Source organism: Enhydra lutris, unplaced genomic scaffold (genome assembly GCF_002288905.1).
Source record: "Enhydra lutris kenyoni isolate GAN:26980312 unplaced genomic scaffold, ASM228890v2 scaffoldscaffold64, whole genome shotgun sequence".
NCBI classification, from domain to species: domain Eukaryota; kingdom Metazoa; phylum Chordata; class Mammalia; order Carnivora; family Mustelidae; genus Enhydra; species Enhydra lutris.
Window position 1 is genome coordinate 3,321,102 of NW_019154148.1, and position 27,072 is coordinate 3,348,173.

Below are 27,072 nucleotides of genomic sequence, written 5' to 3' on the forward strand. Positions count from 1 at the left end.
CTTTTAACACTGACAAAATTTATATCCATATACTGGAATCAAAACAGGGTTCTGTGCATTTGTCGAAATGCCACTCAACATAATCCCTTTCTGTTTGTGCATATAGTCCATAAAGAAGTCAATACTGCTCTGTAATTTATTGAGACGTCAGCTCCACAAACTTAGTGGGAGCCTGGAAAGACAGTCTATGGCCTCTCTCTCCTTTTTTAAAGATGCATTGACCTCATGCAGGGAGCGCTTCAAGGAGTTTTGTCTGGATGATCAATACATTTCTATATTTATAAGCCTAATCAGAGTCCATCTGCTTTTCTGCTCAAGTGCGGCTCAACAAGAGAGCCACATAATCAAAATTATCAACTTTATTGCATTGATTTTTTTGTTCTACTTGTTACTCAGACCACAAAAATAATTAAATATTTTCGTTTTAATAACTGCGGCCTGACACAAAATCATTTCTCGGGGAAATATTTCCCTAATGTCAGGACTGCGGCGTCTTCCACTCCCAGTCCTGCCATTTCTCATTCTACTTATTAGACTTTCACAGGTCCAAGACTTGTTTTAAATGCTCCTGTCTCAAAACTTAACAGCTGTTCCTGGGGCCCCATAGAGAAAGCCAGTCAGCTGCCTGGAACAGACCTCGATGGCGCCAGCCCTGAGAGCCACAGCTCCACCGGAGAGACTCTGGTGGCACCTTCTAAGCCCTGCAGGGTCATCTATAAATACGTGTGCATTTCCCTGTGTCTCACCTGCTGTTTTTTTTTTTTTTTTTTTTTTTTTTTGCTGAGCCCAGCGCCTGCTGCCCTTACTCATGGAGCAGCAAGCACCCTTGCAACGTAGGGGCATTTTTTTTTTTTTTTTTTTGCTTTGAGAGGTGGGGACTGTGGAGCCAGTGACTGTTTAACTGGCTTCATCAAAATGTGGCAGGGAGCTCAGAAAAGAGAAACAAGGATGGCCAGCTTGGAAGAAGGATAACGAAAGGAAATGCCATCTCACAAGGAAGAACATAGACTGGCCTTTACCTTGCCGATGTGTTAAGCCATGACATCTTTCTGGAGCACAGAGCTCATCACGTCACTTCACGTTGGCCTGTGCAAGTTTATCACGTGGTTTCAGGGAGGGGGATGGGGAGATTGTGGGGGAATGTAAACAGATCTATCCTACCTGCAGCATCCCGGCCACTGCTGTCCTGGCTGGGCACTTTTTTTTTCCCCCCAGGAAGGCAGTTTTTCCTTTTAGGGAGATGAATTAGATCTGAAGACACCTAAAGGCTTAGCATTTTCACTTTGTTTTTGAGTGGGCTCTCGGGCTAATTTAGGCCATATGGTGTCTTCCTGCGGCCATAAATATGCCCTTCCTGACTTTTAGGCTTTTTCAGCCATGGGATTTCTGAATTACAACCCGTAGTTCTCCCTGGCCTTCCTGAATTCTTCAGAAGCAGAGAGCAGTCAGCATTTTCTCGTGGCCAAATTACCAGACTCTAGAAAACCCAAAGAGTGGGTGTTGCAAATCAGTATGTGAATTTTAATTTTTAAATAGGCAAAAAGAGTCATAGGTGCTTTCTGACTTTACTTAAGCATCTTGATCATTCTAGTGAAAATGATAAAGCAGCTGTTTCCATCTCAAAATTTTCAAAGATTTTTCCTAAGTGTTTTTCTAACCAATATTCTTTGTGTCTCCTGTCACATCGACATGTAAAATTTGTTCTTTTAATAACATATATAAAATTATATGTGAACTTATGAATGGTGACCAGCCCCATAAAGCAAGAAATTAACTGTCAACTTTCCAGATGCCAAAAAAATATCTTATTTGTTTTTGTCTATGGAACGCATGTGGTTTTTGCAAAATTCTTCCCACAAAGTCAATCTTTGAGGCCCTGAGACAGTAAAACAAAATAGTATCCAATAATGGCATACTATAGCACTGAGTTTCCAGTAAATACAGCTAAAACTCTGGTTATGAAGACATGCCTTTATCTAACCAGCTTAGACTTTGAAGCTTCATATACAACGTTCAGTTTCAAAAATTAAGGAACTTATTACCTCGGAGAAGTAGTCTTTTTTATAGCAAGCACTCAAATGTGGCACTGTCTGAACACAGGTGGTGACAAAGTAGGGGCCTCTAAAGTAATGAGAAATCTAGATGGTTATTAAACTCAAAATATACATTTCATTTTCCCTACATCTCTACGGTACTTGACTAGCCTGTCAGAGGATAGATAACTCACTAACTCCTAAGATATTCAGATCATACTGAGATCGCTTTCATTGTTTAATCGAACATCAATCTAGGACCTACCTTGTAGTTTTTGGTTCTAGACACCAAATAAATTCCTTGGACCAAATTAATTCTTTTTCTCATGGAAAAAAAAAAAAAACTTGCCACAACTTTGTATGTCCCTGAGGTTTCAGATTTAGAGGAATCGTGAGGTTTGGAAAAATAGATGTGTGAACAGCATATATGACAGTGCGAGTGGAGTTCCCATAAATTAATGAGTTCTCAAAGATCAAACATCATATGGGAATGCAAAATGTCACTCTGTCGCACTATGGAATATTATATGAGGCATAAATAAGTCTCTGTGCGTCATTTAATCATACTAATACATTTTTATCTTAGAAATCTCAAATATCCTAACTAGGCAAACTGTTTCCATATTTTGTCAATGTTAATGCTGTTATAATTTGATGTGTCAATTGCTGGAATGAATACACACACACACACACACACACACACACATATGAATACATATATTCATACTGGTTATAAAACCTGTATGTAAATACATATGCACATATATATGAAAAAAATACACACACACACAGAAAAATATACATATACACATATATATATGATATGAAAAAATAGTAATTCCAGTATTTTTGAGAGTAGTAGAGTTTTTCTAGAAAGAGCGTATGTATAGGAAACATAATACCGAACACTGGAATCATGGAATAATACTTCTTTTTCAGCTGAAAATGCAGCATATATAACTTCTAATGTCCAAAATTGTTAAATAATCAACTTTAAATATATAACAGATGGCTAAATCTCTATGGAATTAGGACCCCTCTTGTATTAGAAGGTGTTCTTCTAAGCTGCTGTAGCCCTGAGAACAAAGACTAGAGCATCCCAAACACAATCTAAGTCTATTTCTCATTTATATTAGCAGGCTGGCCAGGGCGGGTTGGAAGAACCACTGTGCTTCATGAGATCATTCAGGACCTAGCTTCCTTCTATCTTGTTACTGTCATAACCTACATTACATGGCCCTCACCTGCACAATATAAACTCCCTCACCAACACCGAGTTTCCACTCTAATCCCCAGGATGGAGAAAGAAAGAAGTAGAGCACAAGCAGTTTCATTTTAAGGGGCATGACCTAGCAAGTGGGCACATCAACGTCATTCGTGTACTCTTGTAATTAATCAGCTATAGCTAGATGTGCATCACAACTCATGCCGTGTCCACATCTAGCTGTGAGATAGGCTAGGAAAAGAAATCTCTTCTCTCTGTGGCCATGTGTTCAGAGAAAGCTGGTGGTGGGAGTCAGGGAAAATAAGAGTTTCATTTTTTCAGTTTAAAAGGAGATCATCGTTACGGGGAAGAGCTCACAAACTCTTCCATTATTTCCTTGGAACGATTAGGTTAATTCTAATTTCTCTTACTATTGATATCCATCCTAAAACCGGAATTTGTATCTTTGATTAAAGCACTAATTATGTGCAAACCCAAAGAGAGAATTGAAGATCATGACAAGAACTTTTTTTAACAAGGGGGAAAAAAATGCTGAAATGAAATTATTTCGACCAAACTTGTGTGCACACCTGTCATTTCACAATTGTTTCATTATGACAAAATTTCAGAAGTACTACTGCTATGTCAAAAAGAATGTAATTTTTTAGGCTTTTGATAAATGTTACCAAAACCTCCTCCGAAACTCTATATAAGATTATACTCCAATCAAAAATGCACTAGGATGTGTTTGTTTCGATCTTTTTATAAAGAGTTTTATTGAGGTGTAATTTATATGCTATAAAAGTCACCCACTGGCATTTATATTTCAATGACTTTTAGTAGATTTATGCAGTTGCGTATCCATCAGCACAATAGTAGAACACTTTCATCACCCTACAAGATTCACGGCTGGCCATTTGCAGTCCATCCTGGCTCCTATCCCCAATCCCAGGCAAACCTTGTTCCTGGTCTCTTAGAGACCTGCCCTTTCTAGAAATTTCATATGAATGGAATCATCCAATACACAGGTTTTTTGTGTCTGGTTTCTTTCACTATTTTAAATGTTTTTGAGACTTATCTATGTCCTAGCATGTCCATGCAGTCTGTTTATTATTATTGGTGAATAGCGTCCCACTATATAAATATGATGCATTTTGTGTAGCATTTCACCAGTTGATGGGTAATTGGACTGCTACCAACTATCTTTTTGCAATTATGAGTAATAAATACCTGTGAATATTTTTGTTGCTGTCTTTGTATGAGCATAGGTTTTGACTGTTTCTTCCAATCTTGCTAGAACCATATTAATACATCAGTTTTAAATGTGAGAATATGCACATTCATTTGTGATATGAGAAATTACTCATTCTCATATTTCTCCAAGTGGTGGAGTTTTTTCCTACAAAGGGTATTTATTCAAAGTAACAGTTCACATTCCAAAGCCATTTCTATTCTATAATTTCTTTTTCCTAATTTGTTGTTGTTGTTGTTCTGGAGAGGGAAACACTCTATAATTCCAACGGATAAAAGGTGGCATCATCTTTCCTAAGTTGTGGCACCCACTAAATTATTCAACAACATGTTAGAAAATACTACATTCTGATTTACACATGTGATGCATTGTATATTTATATTTTAAATTCAGGTACCCATTCAACAAATGTTTATCCGTCATCCACAATGTACCAGGTCCTGTGTTTGGGACTAAAGGAACAAAACAGAATAGAATCTGGCTTTGTCTACGTGGAACTTTACAAACTAAGAAGACAATCACAGTATACAGTTACTTATAAGAGGATATGTACTATCCTCAACAAAACTAGTTTTAGAAAACCTAGATCTACAGAAAAGGAAAGGAAAGAAAAGAAATGCCTACTTCAACATTCCGAGGTCTGAAAAGCATTGCCAAAAGAAGAACCAAGCTGAGACCCGAGAAAGAGAGGGTAGTCTAAGGAAGAAGAAGAAAAACCAGGAAGAAAATAAAGGTGACAGAGTAACACACGCAAAGATCTCAAGTCAAAAGAATACCATATCTTTGGAGAAATATAGGTAATTTTTTTGGGCAAAACAAAGCTTTTGGAAGGGCAAAATCAGAAGCAGCTGGAGAAACCAGCTAAGGCAAAATCAGGGAAGGATTCGGAAGCCACAACGAAACCCTGTAAGTCAAATCAACTTTTCCCCCAGTCACCAGTGTCCTCCATGATATTCTCTAGTCACATCATCAGGCTCAGCTAAAGCTGAAGGAAACCATTTCTGGGCCTTGAAACTGTGAAGGTTCTTATACAGGGTTTCACTGTTTCATGGTACCCTAAAAATTTCCTTTAGAATGTAACAAAGTTAAACATCCATAGCGAGTCTGTCTCCCCTACTACAATGTGAAATTTTAAAGCGGTGTTTTGCAGGTGCTCAGTTCACCCACAATTTTAGCAATATCCCACAGAGTCCCTTGATTATAATAAGCTCTTAATAACAAATTTGTGTTGAATCACAATAATCAATTTGCTCTGTATCATATAGATACTGAATAGGTCCTGATGATTTTTAGGTATATTTTTGCTTTGAGGAAGTTACTGTTTTGTGGAGAATGGCCTGAAGAAAGAGGGGGATACTTGGTACAGGGAGACAAGTTAATAGTATGGACTAATTATTTAGAGCCAGACAACATCCTAAGTACTTCATGTTTTTTATACCTCTTAATTATCACAACTCTGTAATGCAGATTCTATTACTCTTTTTACTTATATAAGAAACTATGGCCCAGAGTAGTAAAGAAATTGCCTAAAGTCACACAATTTTCTAAGTGGGAGAGCCAGGATCCAAACCCCAGAATTCTGATTCTACACATTATATTCTTAATATTATTATCTTATGTTCTACTGCCTTTAATAGTTCAGGTAAGTAGTAAAAAGTGACCTGAGTTAAGAGACCTATCCTGTGAAGTTGAAGGTAGTGAAAAGAAGAAAGTTCCAGAAGAAGAGAAAAGCAGCAAAAATTCTGTACCAATAGAGAGCATGGTAGATTTAAGATTCAAGAGACAGAAGTGGCTACCTTGGGAGCCCACAAAGGGTAAAAAGAACCACAGCAAGATAGGCTGGAAATGTAAACAAAACAGAATGCATAGGCTCCTTCCTGTAAATCAGGGTCAGGAGCTGTCTTCACCTCAAAGACAATGGGAACCTAAGGAAGGATTTTCATTCAGCATTCCAGGATAAGAACCCAAAGTGGAGTGGAACAAGAACAATGTGAATGAAAATTGGTGAAAGGAATTAGGGGAAATGGGGGGAAATGGCACAAGGAGAGATGTGCAGATCAATTAGCAAGTTGTTCAAACTGTTTCCAGTCTGGGCAAAGGATCACAATATCCTGGACAATAATGACGGTGGTGGAGGTGAGGAAAAGTGGGTAGATGTGAAAATATGAGGAAATACTTAAGATAAAAACAGCAAGAGTAGGGGCGCCTGGGTGGCTCAGTGGGTTAAAGCCTCTGCCTTCGGCTCAGGTCATGATCTCAGGGTCCTGGGATCGAGCCCCGCATCGGGCTCTCTGCTCAGCGGGGAGCCTGCTTCCCTTCCTCTCTCTCTGCCTGCCTCTCTGCCTACTTGTGATCTCTGTCTGTCAAATAAATAAAATCTTTAAAAAAAAAAAAAACAAAAAAAAAAACAGCAAGAGTAAAAAAAAAAAAAAAACAGCAAGAGTTCACTCTGAAGAGCAGGGAGAGATGAATTTGGGTAACAAATAATAATAATGCCTAACTCAGAAAACAGAATCATTTCTATTTTTTATGAAAGAAAGGGAAAAAGAAAGGTTTGGTACAGATTCAAGTAAGAATGTTGCTGCAGATAACTGAAGAAATTTTGTTGGATTTTTTTGTGGATTTTATTTACTCTGTGAAGCAGAGTAGGTCATCTGCTGAGACTGAAGGAAAGATAAGGTCCAGGGTAAATCAGAAGGGTCCAGAACAGGAGTAAAATGGTCACACAACTTGTTAACACACACATATAACCTACTTGGTGATGATGAAGGAAGAGAGTAACAGCTATATCCTAAAGTTCTCGAGAAGTCATTCCATATGCCATTGTTGGAGGAACACTTATATGTATATTTGGTACTGAGTTTCAATAATAAAGTCACAATCAAAATGCCAACAGGGTATTTATATTAGAATCAGAAAAATAAAACCTAAATCCATATGGAAAAATAAAGATGCAAAAATAAGAAGTACTTTACTGGATCATAAAACATGTTATAAATCAATAGTAAATAAATCATGAATAGAGTAGAATAGAACAAAGAGTACTGAAGAGCTTATATATATGCATATATATTAATACATATGGACATGAATTTAATACATGTTTGGGAGCAATTTTGTCAGTAAGTGGTGAAAATTTATTTTGTAGTAATTGTTTTTTTAATAGCTACATGATCAGTGGTCACTTTGGAAAATGAATATATTGAATACTACTTTATTCCTTATGCTGAAATAAATCCAGAATGAATGATAACTATAAATCTATAAAAAAAATTATATATGAACCAAAAATAGAAAAAAAATTGAAATATATTAGAGACCACATGATTTTCTAACTATGATATAAAACCCAGAAAACATAAAAGCTTAATGAATTTGATCATGTAAAGCCAAAAACTACCTTAATGGCAAAATAAAACCATAAAGTTTGTCAAAACAAAAGCAGTAAAACTGAGAAAAAAATATTATTATATAGGGACACCTTGCTGGCTAAGTCATTAGAGCACACAACTCTTGATCTCAGGGTCCTGAGTACAAGACCCATTTGAGAGTAGACCTTACTTAAAAAAACAATACAAACTAAAAACAAAACCAAAATAAAACAAAAATTTATATACATGGTGTGTGTGTGTGTGTGTGTAAAATTATATATTTCAAGTAAAAGCTAATTTCCTTAATATACAAAAAGCTCCATGAAAATAATGCATCCAAAAAATAAGCACTATACAAAAATGGATACAATTTTACTTAAAAAATACAAATAATCATTAAACATATGAAAAGATACATGATATTACTTGTGCAAATCAGAAGAGAAATGTCTTTAAAGAGACATTATGTTTTTACCTATTTGAACATATTAGAAATTATACAGAAAAATGGAAACATTATCTATTATTGATGAGAATATAATTAAGTATACAACTTCAAAGGAGAGGAATTTGGTAATGTCATAATTTTAATTTTAGTTATTCTACTCTTAGGTTTAATCTTAAAATATATATTTTTATGTTTGAGTACATATATACACATAATACATAAAATATGTTCACTGTGCCATTTTACAACAGTTTTTTGTTGTTTTTAGTAAGACATTGGAAACAAGCTAATTGTCCATCATCAGATGACTGACTAACAATTTATGGCATATTTACAGAGTAGACTACTAAAAACCTACTTTAAAAAATAAGACAGATACAGAAAAAAGCCCCAAAGCTTTTAAGCTAAATTATCATATATATTATATTCCCATTTGTGTCAAGATTTTCTACATACCTATCATCTATTGATCTATCTCCTTCCATCTATTGATCTATCTTTGTAAGTGAATGAGTAATTTCTGGACGAGAGCACAAAAAACTAATAGTGTTTGCTTCTAGGGGAAAAAAATGAATACTTGAGAGATATAGGTGGAAGGCAGTTTCATGTCCTCATAACCTTCATTCTTTTTAAGTATGTTTTTCCAGTTTACAAAGTAGATTTTGATCCCTGGAAGATTTTTCAAAATTGACAAAATCCCAAATCCAATATATGAAATTTTAAATTTTTGGCTGAAAAACTCTTATACTTAGCATGATAGTTGGCTGCCAGTGAGCCACTGTAAGTTAAAATACAGAGCATAGAGTTTTGGTTTGTTTTTTTTTTTTAAGATTTTATTTATTTGACAGAGAGATCACAAGTAGGCAGCGAGGCAGGCAGAGAGAGAGGGTGAAGCAGGCTCCCTGCCGAGCAGAGAGCCTGATGTGGGGCTTGATCCCAGGATCTTGAGTCATGACCTGAGCCGTAGGCAGAGGCTTAACCCACTGAGCCACCCAGGCACCCCAAGAGCATAGAGTTTTGAATATTATTGTTTTGATCATGATACCTGTAGGACACAGATGGTGCAATTAAATCAGAATAATTTAAGGAGTATCTAATAAAGAGATATTTTATAAAGGTGCTGTCAGGGTGCGAATACTGGGACAGTGCAGTATTCTATAGCAAGTCCTAAGTTACCTCGCTTAGGTTAAAAGGGCTAGGGGAGAAGTGTTATCAGAAAACAGACATGGGGGTTGCCTGGAGAAAGTCCTTCAATATGATGTAAAATCTATTATCAAGTAGCATGGCAAAAATTCAACAATTCTTCAGAGAGAGGGCTAGGACAATAAGCCCCTCACTCTCCTCCTTCCTTTTGGTCTCCTGTTAGGGTTTGCTATCAACTAATAAAGGACAAAGAAGTCTATTGATACAGTTAGCCTCCTATAGCACCAAGAAGGACAGAAAAGGATCAAGAGTGAATCTGGGAGGGTAAATGGATGATAATCTACCCAACAGTAAAACTGGTTCTGACTCCAAGCTCTACAAAAAGTTACCAAAATAGTGATCTTGAGTAAGTCAATTTACTGGATCTTGGATATTATTACATATTATGTTACCTGGGTCCAACTGAAAGATGGAAACCTCATCAGTAATATCAACCAAAGAATTTGATATAAAGAAGTGTTAACCAGCTAAAATGTGAGTAACTACTAAACTGAGTAAATAGGGTAGAGAAACAGTTAAAGCAGGAAGCAGCTACTACCTCAAGGGTTAAGACACAGTGAGCAATAAAGGAATTTAAGAGTTTTAAGATACACCTGCAACAAACAAGTAAAGTTTATAAATAAAAAGACAGTATCACTGGGATGCCTGGGCGCCACAGTTGGTTAAGTGTTTGGCTCTTGATTTTGGCTCAGGTCATGATCTCAGGGTGGCAGGATAGAGCCCCAAATTGGGCTTTGCACTCATCTTGGCATCTGCTTGTCCCTCTCCCTCTGCTCCTCCCACCACCCCATTCTCCTTCTTTCTTTATAAAGTAAATTAAAAAAAAATTTTTTTTAAAAAGACCATATCACTTACTTAAACATCCCCCAAACTGGTGTACTTAGGTATAAATCTAACAAAATATTTATATGATCTATGTGAAGAAAACAAAAAATCTGATGAGAAGAAAACAAAAACAAACAAACAAACAAAAAGCTAAGAGAAATAGTCCATGTTCATGGATAGGAAGCCACAATATTGTAAAGATGTCAGTCGTCCGCAACATTATCTATAAACTCTGTGCAACCAATAAAAATTCAATCAGGCTATTTTGTGGATACTGGAAAAATGATTTTATAGTTACACAGAAAAACCAAAGATTCAGAATAGCCAACACAATACTGAAGGAGAGAAAAGCACAAAGTTAGAGGACTGATAACTTCCCAACTTCAAGACTTACTATAAAGTTACAGTCAGCAAGACCATGTGGTATTGGCAAGAGAACAGACAAGGAAATCAAGGAAGAGAAGAGTCCAGAAATAGATCCATGTAAATAAAGATAATAGATTGTTGACAAAGAAGAAAAAGCAAGTATAATAAAGCAAAGATTATCTTTTTAAATTGTGATGAAAAGACTGGATAATCACATGTAAAACCATGGATGGTCAGACCCTGCATCTTTCACAAAAATGAACTTAAAATGGATTATAGACCTAAAAGTAAAACATAAAAATTGAAAACTCCTAGAAGATAATACAGAATACTTGAATACCCATGGGCATAATGAGGAGGTTTTACATACAATGTCAAAAACAGAACCCATAAAAGAAGTAATTGATAAGCTACATTTCGTTAAGTTAAAAAAAAAATTCTGCTAAAAGATAACATTAAGAGAATGAGCAGGCAAGCCACAGGTTAGGAGAAAATATGTGCAAAAGACACATTTGATAAAGGATTGTTATCCATTATTCATCTGTTTTGTTTCTTAAATTCAACATATGAGTGAAATCATATGGTATTTGTCTCAGACTTATTTCACTTAGCATCAAACTCTCTACCTCCATCCAAGACATTGCAAGTGGCAAGATTTCATTCATTTTGATGACTGAGTAATATTTCAACACACACACACACACACACACACACACACACACACACACACATATACACACACACCCCACCATCTTTTTTATCCATTCATCAGTAAATGGACATTTGGTCTCTTTCCATAATTTAGTTATCACTGATAATGCTGTTATAAACAGTGGGGTACATGTGCCCCTTTGAATCAGTATCTTTATATCTTTTGAGTAAATACCTAATAATACCATTGCTGAATCCCAGGGTGTTTCATTTTTTAACTTTCTGAGGAACCTCCATACTATTTTCCAGAGTGGCTGCACCAGTTTGCATTCCCATGAAAAGTGCAAAAAGGGTTCTCTTTTCTCCCCATTCTTGCCAAGACCTGTTGTTCTCTCTGTTGTTAATTTTAGCTATTCTGACACAGCTATCTCATTGTGCTTTTAATTTGTATTTCCCTGATGATGAGTGACGTTGAACATCTTTTCATGGGTCTGTTAGCCATCTGGATGTCTTCTTTGTAAAAATGGCTATTCATGTCTTTTTCCCATTTTAAACTGGATTATTTCTTTTTTGGATGTTGAGTTTGTGGGAGAGGGGATGGGTTAAATGAATGATGGATATTAAGAAGGGTACTTGTGATGTGTGTCATACATAAGGGACAAATCACTGAATTCTACACCTGAAACTAATATCATACTGTACATTAACCAAAAATAAAATCTTGAAGGAAAAAAAAGGATTGTTATCCAAAATAAAAAAGAAACCTAAGACACAAGAATAAGGAAACAACCTAATTAAGAGCTGAAGAGCTTAAAAGACATCACACCAAGCACACACACACACACACACACACACACACACAAACACTCACACACACTCTCTAATGGCAAATAAGCATATGAAAAGTCTGGACCTCATAGGTCATTAGTGAAATGGAAATTGAAACAATGAGAAGATACCACTATCTACTGATGAGAATGGCCACAGTGTGAAACACTGACCACCTGAAATGTGAGGGTGATATTGAGCAATAAGAATTCTCTGTGTTTGCTGGTGGGAATGCAAAATGCTACGGTCACTTTAGAAGGCCATTTGGTGGTTTCTTACAAAGCCAAACACAGGACCTTGTCACATAATCCAGTAATCAAGCTCCATGGTACTTGCCAAAGGGGTTTAAAACTTACAGTCCCAGGAAAAACTGCATGTAGGTGTGTGTATGTGAGATGCATAAATATCCTATATACATATACACACGTATGCCAGTTGTTTCCCACAATGGCCACAATTTGGAAACAACCAGGATGTCCTTCAGCAGGTGAATGGATAAAGAAGCTGTTGTAATCCAGACAATGGAATATTTTTCACTATTAGAAGAGAAAAGAAGAGAAGAAAAAGGCAAAGAAAGCAAAGAAAAGCAAAACAAAGAAAAAAGAAAAGAAAGCTATCAAGCTATGAAAAGATAAAAGAACCTTGAATGCATATTACTATTAAGAAAAAAGGCCTATCTGAACTGGCTACGTGTTTTTCATGATTCCAACTATATGACAATCTGGAAAATGTACAACTCTGCAGACTGTCCAAAAATCAGTGGCTGCTAGGGGGGTGGGAGGGGATGAACAGGCAGAGCACAGGGGAATTTTAGGGCACTGAAAATATTCTGGATGATATCAGAATGTTGGATACAAGTCACTAGACATGTGTCCAAACCCACAGAATGTACACCAAGAGTGAATGTAAACTGCGGACTTTGCACAATTAGTATATGTCTGTGTAGGCTCATGAATTGTGACAAAAATCTGACCCTGGTGAGGAGGCATTCATAATGAAGGACACTGTGCATGTGTGGGGGCAGATGTTCTATGGGAAATCTATACTTTCCTTTCAATTTGGTTGTGAACCTAAAAACCTTAAAAAAAAAAAACAGAAAAAAAAACAAAAACAAAAACAAAACAGAAAAAAAAAAACACACACACACATACACACACAGAGAGAGAGAGAGTAAGAGAGAGAGAGAGAGAGAGAGAGAGAGAACAAGATTTAGGCACCAGAAGACTAACTTGCTCAAAGGCCTCCAGAAACAAATGCAAAAAGTTGAAGAGACTTATACCCAATTCATTACAGAAGGAGATCCATTAGTGTGTCTGATAGGTATAGGACATGTATACTAGAGAAAACCAGATAGATTTGAAATGCTAAATAAATCATCCGAGAAATAACAGGAATGAATGAATGAATGAACCAACCAACCAACCAACCTATGAAAAAACATAAAATTCTAAGAGCCCAACATTGAGAATCAGAACTCTTTGGAGAGAGTATGGCTGCTATAGGAACAAGTAGTTGGTCTGAAGCAAATAAATTTTCCAGAGGCCATGGGCCAGAGCAGGTCCATGAGGGCAGAGGAAGTAAGCCACACACTGAAGCAGAAAGAGAATCCCAGCTTGTGGTATCCCTCTTACGACCTAAATTGACAGAGCCTGACATTTAGCCAGATGGCAAAGAAGGAAGTACAGAGCACCTGGGTAGTTCAGTCGGTTAAGCATCTGCCTTTAGCTCAGGTCATGATACCAGAATTCTGGGATCAAGTCCCACATTGGGCTCCCTGCTCAGCGGGGAGTCTGCTTCTCCCTCTGCCTCTGCCTGCTGCTACCCCTGCTTGTGTTTTCTCTCTGTCAAATAAATAAAATAAAATTAAAAAAAAAAAAGAAATGTACACAGGAGTCCAGCAAAACATCAAGATCATGAGAAAGTAGGTAGATTTGAACTTGACAGGCAATAAACTACTGACAGATATAGAATAAGCCTCACAAAAAAACATTATAATGACTACCCTTTAGTTACTTAGAGTCAGGAATTATAGAGTATCAGCAATAGTAAATATGTGGATATTACTATCTTAATTACTTTGCACAACACTGATTCTTTAAAACAAGAACTGTATTGTGAGGCTTGGGGTTGATAAAAATCCCTAAGGGAAAACATGAGGGGGAAATGCTTTATATTGTCACAACTTTCTTAACATTTTCAATGAAATGCAACAATATTTACTCTAAGTAGAATTACAAGATGCTCAGATGTATTATAAACCCTAGATCAGCATTATATGCACAGTAACAAAGAAAGAGGTAAAACAAAATTAAAATGGAATAGTAGAAATCATTCAAGCAGAATAAAAGATGGCAGGAAAGAAGTAACTAAAGAGCAAAACCAGAATGAACAAGTATGAAGTAATTTCAAAAGAGGAGACCCCAACCAAAGTATATCAGTAACTATGTAAGGTGATACAGAAAAATGTACTCAAATTAAAAGGCAGAGGGACGCCTGGGTGGCTCAGTGGGTTAAAGCCTCTGCCTTTGGCTCAGGTCATGATTCCAGGGTCCTGGGATGGAGCACCATATTGGGCTCCTTGCTCAGCATAGAGTCTGCTTTTCCCTCTCTCTCTCTCTGACTCTCCTCCCCACTTGTTCTTTGTCCCTCCCTTCCTTCCCCCCCCAAAAAAAAAAAAAAAAAAAAAAGGAAAAAAATATTAAAAGTCAGAGATCATCTGAATGGACATAAAAATAAGAATTATGCTTTTTCTAGAAGAAAGTCACTTTAAAGACACAAGTAAGTTGAAGGTAAAATGATTGGAAAAGACATACTCCTCACTGACTCAACATAAGAAATCTCATGTGAAGAGATTTTCCATTAGAGAAAATCTAGGTTTCAAGCCAATAAATATTATCAGAGATAAACAGGGAGTTTTCGGAATGACATAAAGGTAAATTATTATTTTTTTTTAAAGATTTTATTTATTTGACAGAGAGAGATCACAAGTGGGCAGAGAGGCAGGCAGAGAGAGAGAGAGAGAGGAGGAAGCAGGCTCCCTGCAGAGCAGAGAGCCCGATGTGGGACTCGATCCCAGGACCCTGAGATCATGACCTGAGCTGAAGGCAGAGGCTTAAGCACTGAGCCACCCAGGTGCCCCCACATAAAGGTAAATTATTAATAAGATTGTAACCACTAATGTATACATACACTATAAAATAATAGAGTTTTAGGGTACATAAAACAAAATTTGGTAATACTAAAGAGATAGACAAATGTACCATCACAGTGGAAATTTCAGTTACTGACACAATATAAGAATATAGACTATTTGAATCACAATATCAATCACTGTGATCTAAAGGATGTTTATCAAATGCCCACATTCAACTACAGATTAGATTTTCAAGTGCACTGAAACAATTATCATGTCAGACCACATGTGATACCTCAAAAAGAAATGTCAATAAATTTCAAAGGGTGGAAATGTCATAATGTTCTCAGACAAAAATAAAGTAAAATTAGAAATCACGTGTAGTCCATTATTTAAAATTTTTCCATTACTTAGAATTAATAGCAGGCTTCTTGAAATACTCATGAGTCAAAATAAAATCTGATGGTAAATTAGAAAATATTCCAAAAGGAATGATAACAAAAATATGGAGGATGCAGCTACAACAGGGCTTAAAAGAAAAATTATGGTCTTAAATGCTTAAGTTTCTCCTAAGAAAGCAAAGGGAGCAAATTAATCTCAAAGAAAATACAAAGAAAACAATGATAAAAGCAGAAATCAATAAAATAAAAATTCACACAAGAAGAATATTAACAAAGCTAAAAATCAGTTTTTTGGGAAGATGAGTAAAATTAATAGACTCTAGTATATGTGTCCTATACCTGAGCCTGGGTGGCTCAGTGGGCTAAGCCTCTGCCTTCAGTTCAGGTCATGATCTCAGGGTCCTGGGATTGAGCCCTACATCAGGCTCTCTGCTCAATGGGGAGCCTGTTCCCCTCCCCCCAACACCTGCCTCTCTGCCTACTTGTGATCTCTGTCTGCCAAATAAATAAATAAATAAATAAATAAAATCTTTCAAAAAATTAATAGACTTGTAGCAAAATTGAACTGATAAAAGCAAGTGAAAATGCAAATTGCCAATATCAGGTATTAAAGGGTACATATTAGATCATCATTAATTAAAAGAGTAATAAGAGTAACATGAATAATTTATGCTAATGAATAGGATAGCCTATAGAAAATACAAAAATTGTCCTTGAAAAACACAATTAATACAAACTGATACCAGAGGGAATACAAAACCGAAATACCCAACTAAATGAAATTGAATTTTCATGAGAAAACTCTTGAACTAAATGACCACACAATTTCACACTACTTTCTCAGACAAGATGAGGTAACAGTGGTTAGCTGATTTCATATGATTAGTATAAACCTAACATCCAAGCCTAACAAGGATGTTATCCCTCATGAACACTGACTCAGAAACTCCTAATAAATATTAGCAATTTGAGTCTAATGATATATAAAGGAGGCAACACAACACTAACAAGTGAATTGTATCCCAGGAATGCACAGATGGCCCAACATTCAACAATCAATCCATGTAATTCACTATGTTAACAGTATAAAAGGGAATGACATCATCTGATCATCTCAAAAGATGCTGAAAAAAATCATCTGATAAAATTCAATACTCATTCTACAGTTCTGCTTTAAGATCTTTTCCTAAGAAGTTACTATGAGAAATCTTCATGTAAAAGTTTTAGCTCTGTTCAGAATAGAAACCCAAAGAGCTAAAAGAAAACATGAAAGAGGACAGTGATTTTTCCAAAATCATCACTATTTTACTACTGAGCTCACCTAGTCATTTTTTTTTTAATTTGGTTTATTGTATTTTTCACATTTAAGATTTTCCACAGCTTCTGCTTCTGTCTAAAATTTTAAGAGTGTTGGCCCTTCTTGGAGCAAGGCTTTAATGGTTCCCTCAAAGGCTTTGTCTTATAATTCCAACATTTGAGTTATCTTGGGTTTGGCATCTTTGGGTTGTCCTTTACCCCTGTGAGTGTTGGCATTTTTGTGGCCTAGGAACTTTGAATCAGATCCTGGACATTTTAAAGTGCTATTTGACCCTGCTCTCCTCATGTCCCCTCCAGGGTCCACTCTGATGTCCTGCTGAGGGTCAGACACTTGAACATGCACTTTGGGGGTGAGCCCAGGAATTCCTACATGATCAAATTTGGGGGTTCACTTTCTTGACTTGTCCCTTCGCTGTAATTTTCCTGATAATCTCTAGCTCTCAAAGTGCCCCTTTCTAGTCATCTGTCTGGAAACCTAGGACTTTAGTTTCTTTGCTCTGATGTGAATGTCCAGTAACTACAGCTGCTACTGAGGCCAACTGAGGGAAGGACAGATGAAGTTATCACCCCAGAACCACCACCCTTCAATTGGCAGTTCATTTGGGCAGTGGAGTCTCATCCCTAAGAGTTTTGTTTGTTTGTTTGTTTGTTTAAGATTTTATTTATTTGTCAGAGAGAGAAAAAGACAGTGCTAGCAGTGGGGAAGGCAGGCAGAGGGAGAAGCAGACTCTCTGCTGAGCAACAAACTCCATGCAGGACTTGATCCCAGGACCCTGGGATCATGACCTGAACCAAAGGCAGATGCTTAACCGACTGAGCCACCCTTAGAGTTGTGGGTGTGTTCCTGGTTGCCACAGTGATTTCTACCATAACGGAATTGCAGCTTTAAAACTGAAGATGCTCTTGGGCTGGGTCAGGAGAAATTAAAAATACTGAAAATGTTGTCCTATTTGCTCTCTGCAGAAGGCTCTCTTTTCTTAATGCCCAGGCCAGAACGAAAGGGCTCCTTTTAGAGCTCTTTTGGTCTGCTCCCAGGGCACAATTCCAGAATTCATGCTCCTTTTGTATCCAGGATGGGAGATACAGCAAGAAAACAAAAACAAAACCAAACAAAATAGAAACAGGAAACTCACCACCAGAATCAATCCCACTTCAAGGTCTGGTTTCCTCTCCTATTTTGCCTGCTTTTGTTTAGTTTTCAAAGTCTTCAGGAAGCCGTCACACACATTCTATATGGGAGAGAGACATGACCTACATAGAATCCAATATGCTTACTCCATGGTAAGTGGAACCACACATCTTTTAGCCATATTCCTAAACAAAATCAATACCTTCCAAAATTTCAGATGCTCCAAAAAAAAGTATCAAAATTTTAAATTTTCAGAGGTGATCTTGCTTTCCATTACAACGAATTTTCAAAATTAATATATTTTGTGTATTTATATACTTTTTCAATAAGATGATGCTTTTTGAGTATTAAATAAAGCACCCAGTTATGGTTAAATTACCTATTTTGTTTTGGATAAGAAAGCTCCACATTAGACTCTGATCAGGACTGACTTACTTTGCTGATAGTTTAGTTACTAAGGGAGATACCTGAAAGAGTTCTCCTTTCCTTTTATAGTAGTTGCTTTGGAAGCAGGGTAAATTCCATCCAACGCCATTGGAAATAAATTGGAATAAAAAAGGCAGGCATGGGGCTGCCTGGGTGGCTCGGTGGGTTAAGCCTCTACCTTCGGCTCAGGTCCTGATCTCAGGGTTCTGGGATCAAGTCCCACATCAGGCTCTCTGCTAGGCAGGGAGCCTGCCTCCTCCTCTCTTTCTCTGCTTGTGATCTCTCTCTCTCTGTCAAATAAATAAAATCTTTAAAAAAAAAAAAAGGCAGGCATGGGGGCTCCTGGGTGGCTCAGTGGGTTGAAGCCTGTGCCTTCGGCTCAGGTCATGATCCCAGGGTCCTTGGATCGAGCCCCACATTGGGCTCTCTGCTCAGCAGGGAGCCTGCTTCCCTTCCTCTCTCTCTGCCTGCCTCTCTGCCTACTTGTGATCTCTGTCTGTCAAATGAATAAATTAAAAAAAAAAAAAAAGGCAGGCATGGACTCTGAGACAGAGCTAAGGAATGTGAGAATGTTAAGATTTTTGACTCCCTCTGGTCCTTATCCTGACTTGCACCAGTAGAAAGTTTGAATGGAGAGTCCTGGAGTGAATGTCGTCAGGGCAGCTAAGTGGATGGGTTTGAGTTTGGGCATCTATGCAGGTTTTTGTCTGTCCACCAAATTCTGCAGAGAGTTTCCTGAATGACAAGTGTGGGTGATGGCAGTGGTTGGAGAAGTAGAAATCAGACTGAGCCCCTGTAGCAAAAGAAGAAAAGTAGAAGAAAGAGGGAGAGCCTGACAAAAAGGCCCAGGGCTTACCCAATGGAAAATTCTCCATGAAGTTCACTCACCAGTCACTGGTCTAGAAATATATGTATTTTTCTTCGAAGTTTTAAGGGCAGGGTACTAAAAGAGAAGACACCAGTATACAGAAGAATAGAATAAGGGGAAGATTCATTTGCTTTTCAGTACACTGGTTCAAAAGATACTAACCTATTCTAAAGCTCACTTTATACTAACTACTAGATTTCTTCTACCTCCTTACTTCAGCTCAGGCATGGCTTACTCCAGTGAAAGCAAAAGCACTACAAAACTAAGGGTGGTTTTGACTTGCATAGAATACTAATATATTTTACTTGCAAAGCCATTGTTTAAAATGACACCTGAAACCACTGGATCAGTTTATGGGCTAATTTTAGGGAATGTGATGAAGAAATGTTTTTCTTTCTAAAAAGCCTCCATTCCAAAGAGTAAACACATACTCTGGTTTTTGTTTTGTTTGGTTTTTTTAGAGGGCTTTCTTCCCACAGAATGAATGAAATTTTGTTCCTTTGCTAAGCCTTATGATATTGAGCCTGCCTCTCAAAATACCCAGGATGTCTGGTTCCAATTCTACCACCCTCCCTAAGCTGCCGTCATCATTTGATGGACATGATGTATGGTCTCCTTTCTTCCACTACATTTTCAATCATTTATTGCTTGATATTTGTACCTCATCTTCTCATCTATTACTTCACTGAAATATCTGTGAAATTCTCTAATGGGCTGGACTGTGTGCCCTAAACTTCTTATATGGAGATCCTAATCCCCAGTACTTAAGAATGTGAGCGTAGGGGCTCCTGGGTGGCTCAGTGGGTTAAGACTCTGCCTTTGGCTCAGGTCATGATCTCAGGGTCCTGGGATCCAGCCCCACAAAGGGCTCTCCGCTCAGCGGGGATCCTGCTTCCCCCTCTCTCTTTGCCTGCCTCTCTGCCTCCTTGTGATCTCTCTCTCTCTCTCTGTCAAATAAATAAATAAAATCTTAAAAAAAAAAAAGAATGTGAGTGTATTTGAGGGTAAGCCCTTGTAGGAAGTAATTAAGGTTAAAAAAAATCATAACGGTGAGCTGTAATCCAATATGACCATTGTCCTTAAAAGGAGAGGAGATTAGGACACAGACAGGGAGGGAAGATCTTGGGGAGACAGTAGAAGAAGGCAGCTATTTGCAAACCAAGAAAATAGGTTTCCTTAGAAGTAATCCTGCAAACAAGATGAATTAGGACTCTTAGTCTCCAAAAATGTGAGGAAATAAATTTCTTTTCCAAGCTATCCCATGGGAAGTACTTTGTTTTGGCAATCCTTACAAACTCCAACTAAGTGTGATAATTTTTACATGAGCTTCTTCGATGTCTATGCTGTCCATCATAACATCTACAAGTTCTTCCCAGTTTTTATCTTATCATTTATTCCACGGATGCAGTTATATTGGCTAGTAATTTCAGAATAATGTTAAGTAAAAGTGATATTCATGTTTACCTTAGTATTTACTCTGCCTTACTAGGACCCATCTAATATTTCAGCATGCAACATTGATCATATTCCTGGCCTTAGATTTCATACAGACTTTCTTTTAACACTGTAGAAATGTATCCACTTACTGCTGGGTCAATAAGATTTTTTGTTTTTCTTCTTCTTTTTCCAATTTAAGAACAAAATTATTTTATCAAATTTGGTTTGCATTTAGGGCATGGCATGTGATTACTATCCTTAAACATAAAAATTTTATTAGATCAATAGCGTTTTTTTTTTTTTAAGATTTTATTTATTTGACAGACAGAGATCACAGGTAGGCAGAGAGGCAGAGGAAGGGAAGCAGGCTCCCGGCTGAGCAAAGAGCCCAATGTGGGGCTCGATCCCAGGACCCTGAGATCATGACCCGAGGTGAAGGCAGATGATTTAACCAACTGAGCTACGCAGGCACCTCTAGATCAAAAGAGTTTCTAATATTAAGTTGTTCTTACATCTTGGACTGAAACACACTTAGCATTCAAGGACTAGCTTTGGATTCCCTGAATGAACTACAACAAGAACAACTGAACGGTAATTGAAAGAAAAACATACAACCATAAAACAACACCAGAGCAGACGGCATTCAGAGGAGGTAACTTCACAAGCTAGTGCTTTTATAGAAGATATTCTCTGACAGATTTCTCAACGTCATTGTTAACAGTTATCCTATTTTGACTTCATATCCCTTTCCAGGGCTAGTTTGAGTAACACTTTGATTATGAGTATTCCTTGCAGAGAGAGGATAAATCTTCTCATTCATAATCCATTTCCTTTTTCTCTCTATGACTGTCCTTTTTAAACATTTTTGCTTACATTTAAGTTTCAGATTTTTAAGGAAGATTTACTTATATTAGAAAGACAGAGATCATGGAGGACAAGGGGAGATGGAGAGGAGAAGGGAGTTGAGGGAAATTGGAAGGGGAGATGAACCATGAGGGACTGTGGACTCTGAAAAACAATCTGAGGGTTTTGAAGGGGTGGGGGTGGGAGGTTGGGGGAACCAGGTAGTGGGTATTAGAGAGGGCACGGATTGCATGGAACACTGGGTGTGGTGCAAAAACAATGAATACTGTTACTCTGAAAAGAATTTTAAAAATAAATAAATTAAATAAATTAATTAATTAATTAAATAGAAAAGAAAGAGAGATCACGTGTGAATGGAGTGGGGGAGGTACAGAGGGTGATATGGAGGGAGACAGGAAGACGCCCTGCTGAGCCAGGAGCCTCACATGAGGCTCCATTCCAGGACCCTGCAATTATGACCTGAGCCGAAATTAAGAGTTGTACGTACGCTTAACCAACTGAGCCACCCAGGAGCCCCTCAATTTTTTTTCCTTATTGGATCAGCCATTAATTTCTCTCTCTCACACACACATGCACACACACACCTCAAATAACCAGCTTTTAAATTTAGTCATAAATGATAAAAGTTTTCTGTTTTCCAATTTATTAATAATTTTGCATTAAGAGTAAGTTTAAGATTCCCTGTGGCTTAGTATAAGATAAAATTTTGAAAATGTTTCATGGATACTTAAAAAGAAGTTTTATCTTCTATTTTCAAAGTAGCACTTTTGATATCTATCTTTTAGATGCATATTAAAATGTATATCTCTTATCTCCCATATCCTTATTTTTGTCTTCTTGATGCCTTCTAAATTAACAGAAGTCCCCAAATTCAATTTGTTAAATCCTACAATATTATAAAATTTATAGATACATATTTAATTATATTTAGTATGTCTTCAAATAATTAAGAGCTTTATTCATGAGTGTAACACTCTGTAGTCATGGGGATTTTGTGCAAATTCAAGCTCTAGTACTTAAAACTTATTATTAATCCAAGCAAGTTACTTAATTCTTTGAACCTCAATTTTCTAATTTATAAAATGGCACAAAACTATGCAAAGAATCAAAGACTATAAAACTTTGCTCCAAATAAATGGCAGCTATTATCACTACTGGGTCCATGGGATTTACTAGGACTCATAGTGGCAGACTAGAATTTTCATTTTTTTTTTCTGTTAATAGGTGACTTCACTTCTTACTGTTTTTGTTTTGTAACTTACTGCTGCTGTAGTTTTAATAAAATCTATGACATGTATTTTCAGGTCAGTTATTTTCAGTGTAATTTGATTCTGTATCATTTAAACCATTTTTCCTTACTTTTACCATGTGTGATACTAACATGACCTGCTTTTCTTAATCTTCACATTTATCTGGCATGTATTTATCACAAAATAAGGACTTGTTATTTTTTCCAGGTTTGTTCATTTGAGAGAGTGTGCACACAAGAGAGAGAGAGAAAGAGAAAGAAAGCATGAGCAGTAGCGAGAAGCAGAGGGAAAAGGACAAGCAGACTCCTCTCTGAGCAGGGAGCTGGACACTGGGCTCCATCCAGTACCCTGAGATCACATCCTGAGCTGAAGGCAGATACATGAGGATTTTTTACATTACAATTGTTCATACCGAATTTGGGGGAGTTATTGGAGAACCAGGCCCATTCAGATGTATTGCCCTTTTGTTATATTGAGTATTTTCCTTGCTTTACACTAAAATATATATTTATCACTGGGCAATAGCAAAGGTAAGCCCAGAAAGAAGCTCTTCCAGAATACAAAAAACAACAAATTATCTTAAGAAATACAGAGGGTAGCTATCCCTTTTGGGTCCACAGAACAAAATTACTTCATTCATTTCTCACAAAAAGGAAAATTAAAAGATGACAAATACTGGAGCAACTGGGTGCCTCAGTCAGTTGAGTATCCCACCCTTGGTTTCATCTCAGGTCATCATCTCACGGTCCTGAGCCCACATTGGGCTCCTTGTTCAGCCCAAACCCTGTCCATGGGATCTGCTTTAGAGTCTCTCTCTCCCTTTGCTGCCCCCCTCCCGATAATTTGTGTACATACACACACTCTCTCTCTCAAACAAATCTAAACAGAAAAAATGGATGACAAATATTATGCTATCCCGTGACATTGACTTTCCTCGCTATTTTCTAGCATGGCTTTACCCCTACTGAAACCCACCAACCAACCAACAAAAGTAATTAGAATCAATTTAACATTTGCCTATGAAAACATGTAAGCACAATAATGTAGCCAGTCATTTCCACACAGCTGCAATCACAGTGACATGTTTGCCTCAAGGAGCGTTTTTTTGTTTTTTGTTTTTTTTTTTTTTTAATCTTTTGGCATAGTTATCTGTCATCATAGACATTATTTGTATGAAGGCTTGACTTTACTACTTATATGAGGTTTGGTGACAATGAAGACACTGAAACCCAAGGCTACACCAAAGTTAATTCAATTAAAAAAAAAAATTGGGGGCAACTGGATGGCGCCGTGTATTAAGTGTCTAACTTTGATTTCAACTCAGGTAGAGTCTCAGGTCATGAGATCAAGCCCCCATCAGACTTCTCACTCAGCAAAGAGTCTGTTCAACTTTCTCTCTGCCTCTCCCCTGTACATATTCTCTCTCAAAAATAAATAAAAGAAAGGGAAAAAAGGCTTTCCTTGACAATTTTAAGATTGTGCTACATAGTTCTTGAGCTTATTTACCATACCAAAATTGAATTGAAATTACCCGAATGCGTGTTGTTTCCTTATTCTTTAGTTTTGGTGGGTTTGGAATAGAGTGGGCAACTGCTGACAATAATAGAAGCAGACTATACCCAGATGGGAAGAGACTCTAAATTCATATAGTCCAAAACTTCACCGTCTCACTCCTCTTATGAGAATGCCATGTGTTTGCCTGGAGGCCTAAAGATAATGGGCATGTTTTTAAGAATATCTTTTCTTAGGCACTCCCCTGATCTATTCTATACTGAGAATTTTTCATTGATTCTTGAAAGGCTCTGACCCATGTATTTTCAAATTTTCAAAGGCTCCCCACCAAAAAGTTTGGAGATTTGAGTATCTGATCTTTTACTTATGTGATTTTAATAAGCCACTGACTCTAGGCTATTTAATAGTTTTGTAACCTTTTTTGGATTACCACTATTAAATACACTCCAACTGTTTTATTGATGTAAAGATAATATGAGCTGATTGAATTGTTTTCCAAGACATTTATTTTAAGATGCGAAGGTCAATGTCCAGTTGCTGTTAGATAAAATTTCTCTCTATAATTAAAATCGGCATATGCTCCCACATAAATCAAAAGAGGTTTTCTTTTAGTAAAATTAGAGTTGGTTTTGAGGGACAGATTTTTTTTTCCAATGATGATAATGAGCAATAAGCAAATAAATATTTGAAAGAGACACTCATATGAATTCAAATACTATTGAACAAACAGGGCTATGAATTAGATCTCATTAGTATTGTAAATATCTGGCCAATTTTTTAAAAATTTAAAAATAGACGCTAAGGAATAAATGAAAGTTCAACCTTCGGTGCTTTTCAACATAATACATAGTACTCTCTCACTTGAGATATAAGTTATTGAAGTGGAACTTAAACTATCTACTAATCTTAAAGTTACACCATATACTCATCAACTATCAGATGAGTTATTCTTTTCCTTTGCTCTTCCTTGGTCTGCCTAAATGCTGTATCAAGGAGAGTGATTAACATTATTTTGTGAAATGACTTCATACCTGCCATCTGTGTTAGTTCAAAATGAGAGAGTAGCTTTGAAGCCTGTTACCCATTTAATCTTAACTTTTAAAACCTATTTTTACAGATGCTTGAAGAGATAGCACATGCACCACCGTTAACTGTAGATGTCTAAGCTGGAGAGCCAGAAGTACGCAACTGTCCTTCATGAGTTTCTAGAGAGATTTTTGTCCAAACAGGTGAAGCTCAGCTAGACATCCTGCCTGGTCTCTTTATGAATGGGGCTAAATGTGGAATAACTACCATTGGAAGGGCTTGTCTTAATCCTCCTGCATATGCTCAGTTTTACTATCAACACACTCCATTTGAGTCTGACGCTCTCCCGACGGAGTTAGCTGGGTGACTTACACACTCTGTTTACACAATAATTTAACACTAAAATAGTTCTTCGTTAAAAGAAAGTATGTGGGGGCGCCTGGGTGGTTCAGTGGGTTAAAGCCTCTGCCTTCGACTCAGGTCATGATCCCAGGGTCCTGGGATCGAGGCCCGCATCAGGCTCTCTGCTCAGTGGGGATCCTGCTTCCCCCTCTCTCTCTGCCTTCCTCTCTGCCTACTTGTGATTTCTGTCTGTCAAATAAATAAATAAAATCTTTAAAAAAAAAGAAAGTATATGTATTTCAATCTTTCATTAATAAACTTTCTGAATAAAGCTTCATATGTAATTACACAATTTAAACTGCTATTTTCAGAACTGTTCCAATTTGTAAGCGAAGTACTGAGACCATGTGACACTGTAAATGATTTAGGCAATGGAAGAGGTGTACATTTATGCATTTTAGAACGGTGTTCATGAACGTGGGACCCTAGGGTTCTTAACGAGTTAATGTGCACAGAAGTGTTTCATCCACTATATGCTATTCCACTATCGCAGTGTTTTTAAGATGTTAATTAAGCACTGCCCATGTTTTATCAAATATGTTTTCTGCATCATTTTGTCTAGAAAAAAATAAAAAGCAGCAAACCAACCAAGGACTTAGAAATAAGAAATAAATCTATTTAGCATGCCCTGATTTTTGTTTTGTTTTTAAAGAAAATGGTGCCTCAGTTTTAGGCTCCACTGAAGCAGCTCTTACTCAAGTGAAGTGATCTCAACCTTGCTAAATCTTACAGTCCTCCTTTTACTTGAATTTTGAGTACCAGCAACATAATGGATGAATTCTTAAAAGATTTCCTTTGGCATTTATGATGCGATACTCCCCTGATTTCACTTCTACATCCCTCTGTATCACTCCTTCAGTATTGACATTGTAAGCATTTGGTTTGTACAATAAACATTAATATGCTTCAACTTTCTGCCCTAAAGCCTCTCCTCATACCATTCTTTCTTCCTCAACCCTCTCAGTCATATGCATGACTTAAGTTTACTGATACGTGAAACTTTCACCAATGTATATCTAAGTCCACATATCTTCCTTGAGGTCCGGAATTTTCTGTCTAATTTGCATCTGACATCTGTTCTTTGATGTCTCAGAGGAGATTCAAAGTCTACATGTCCCAAAGTGAA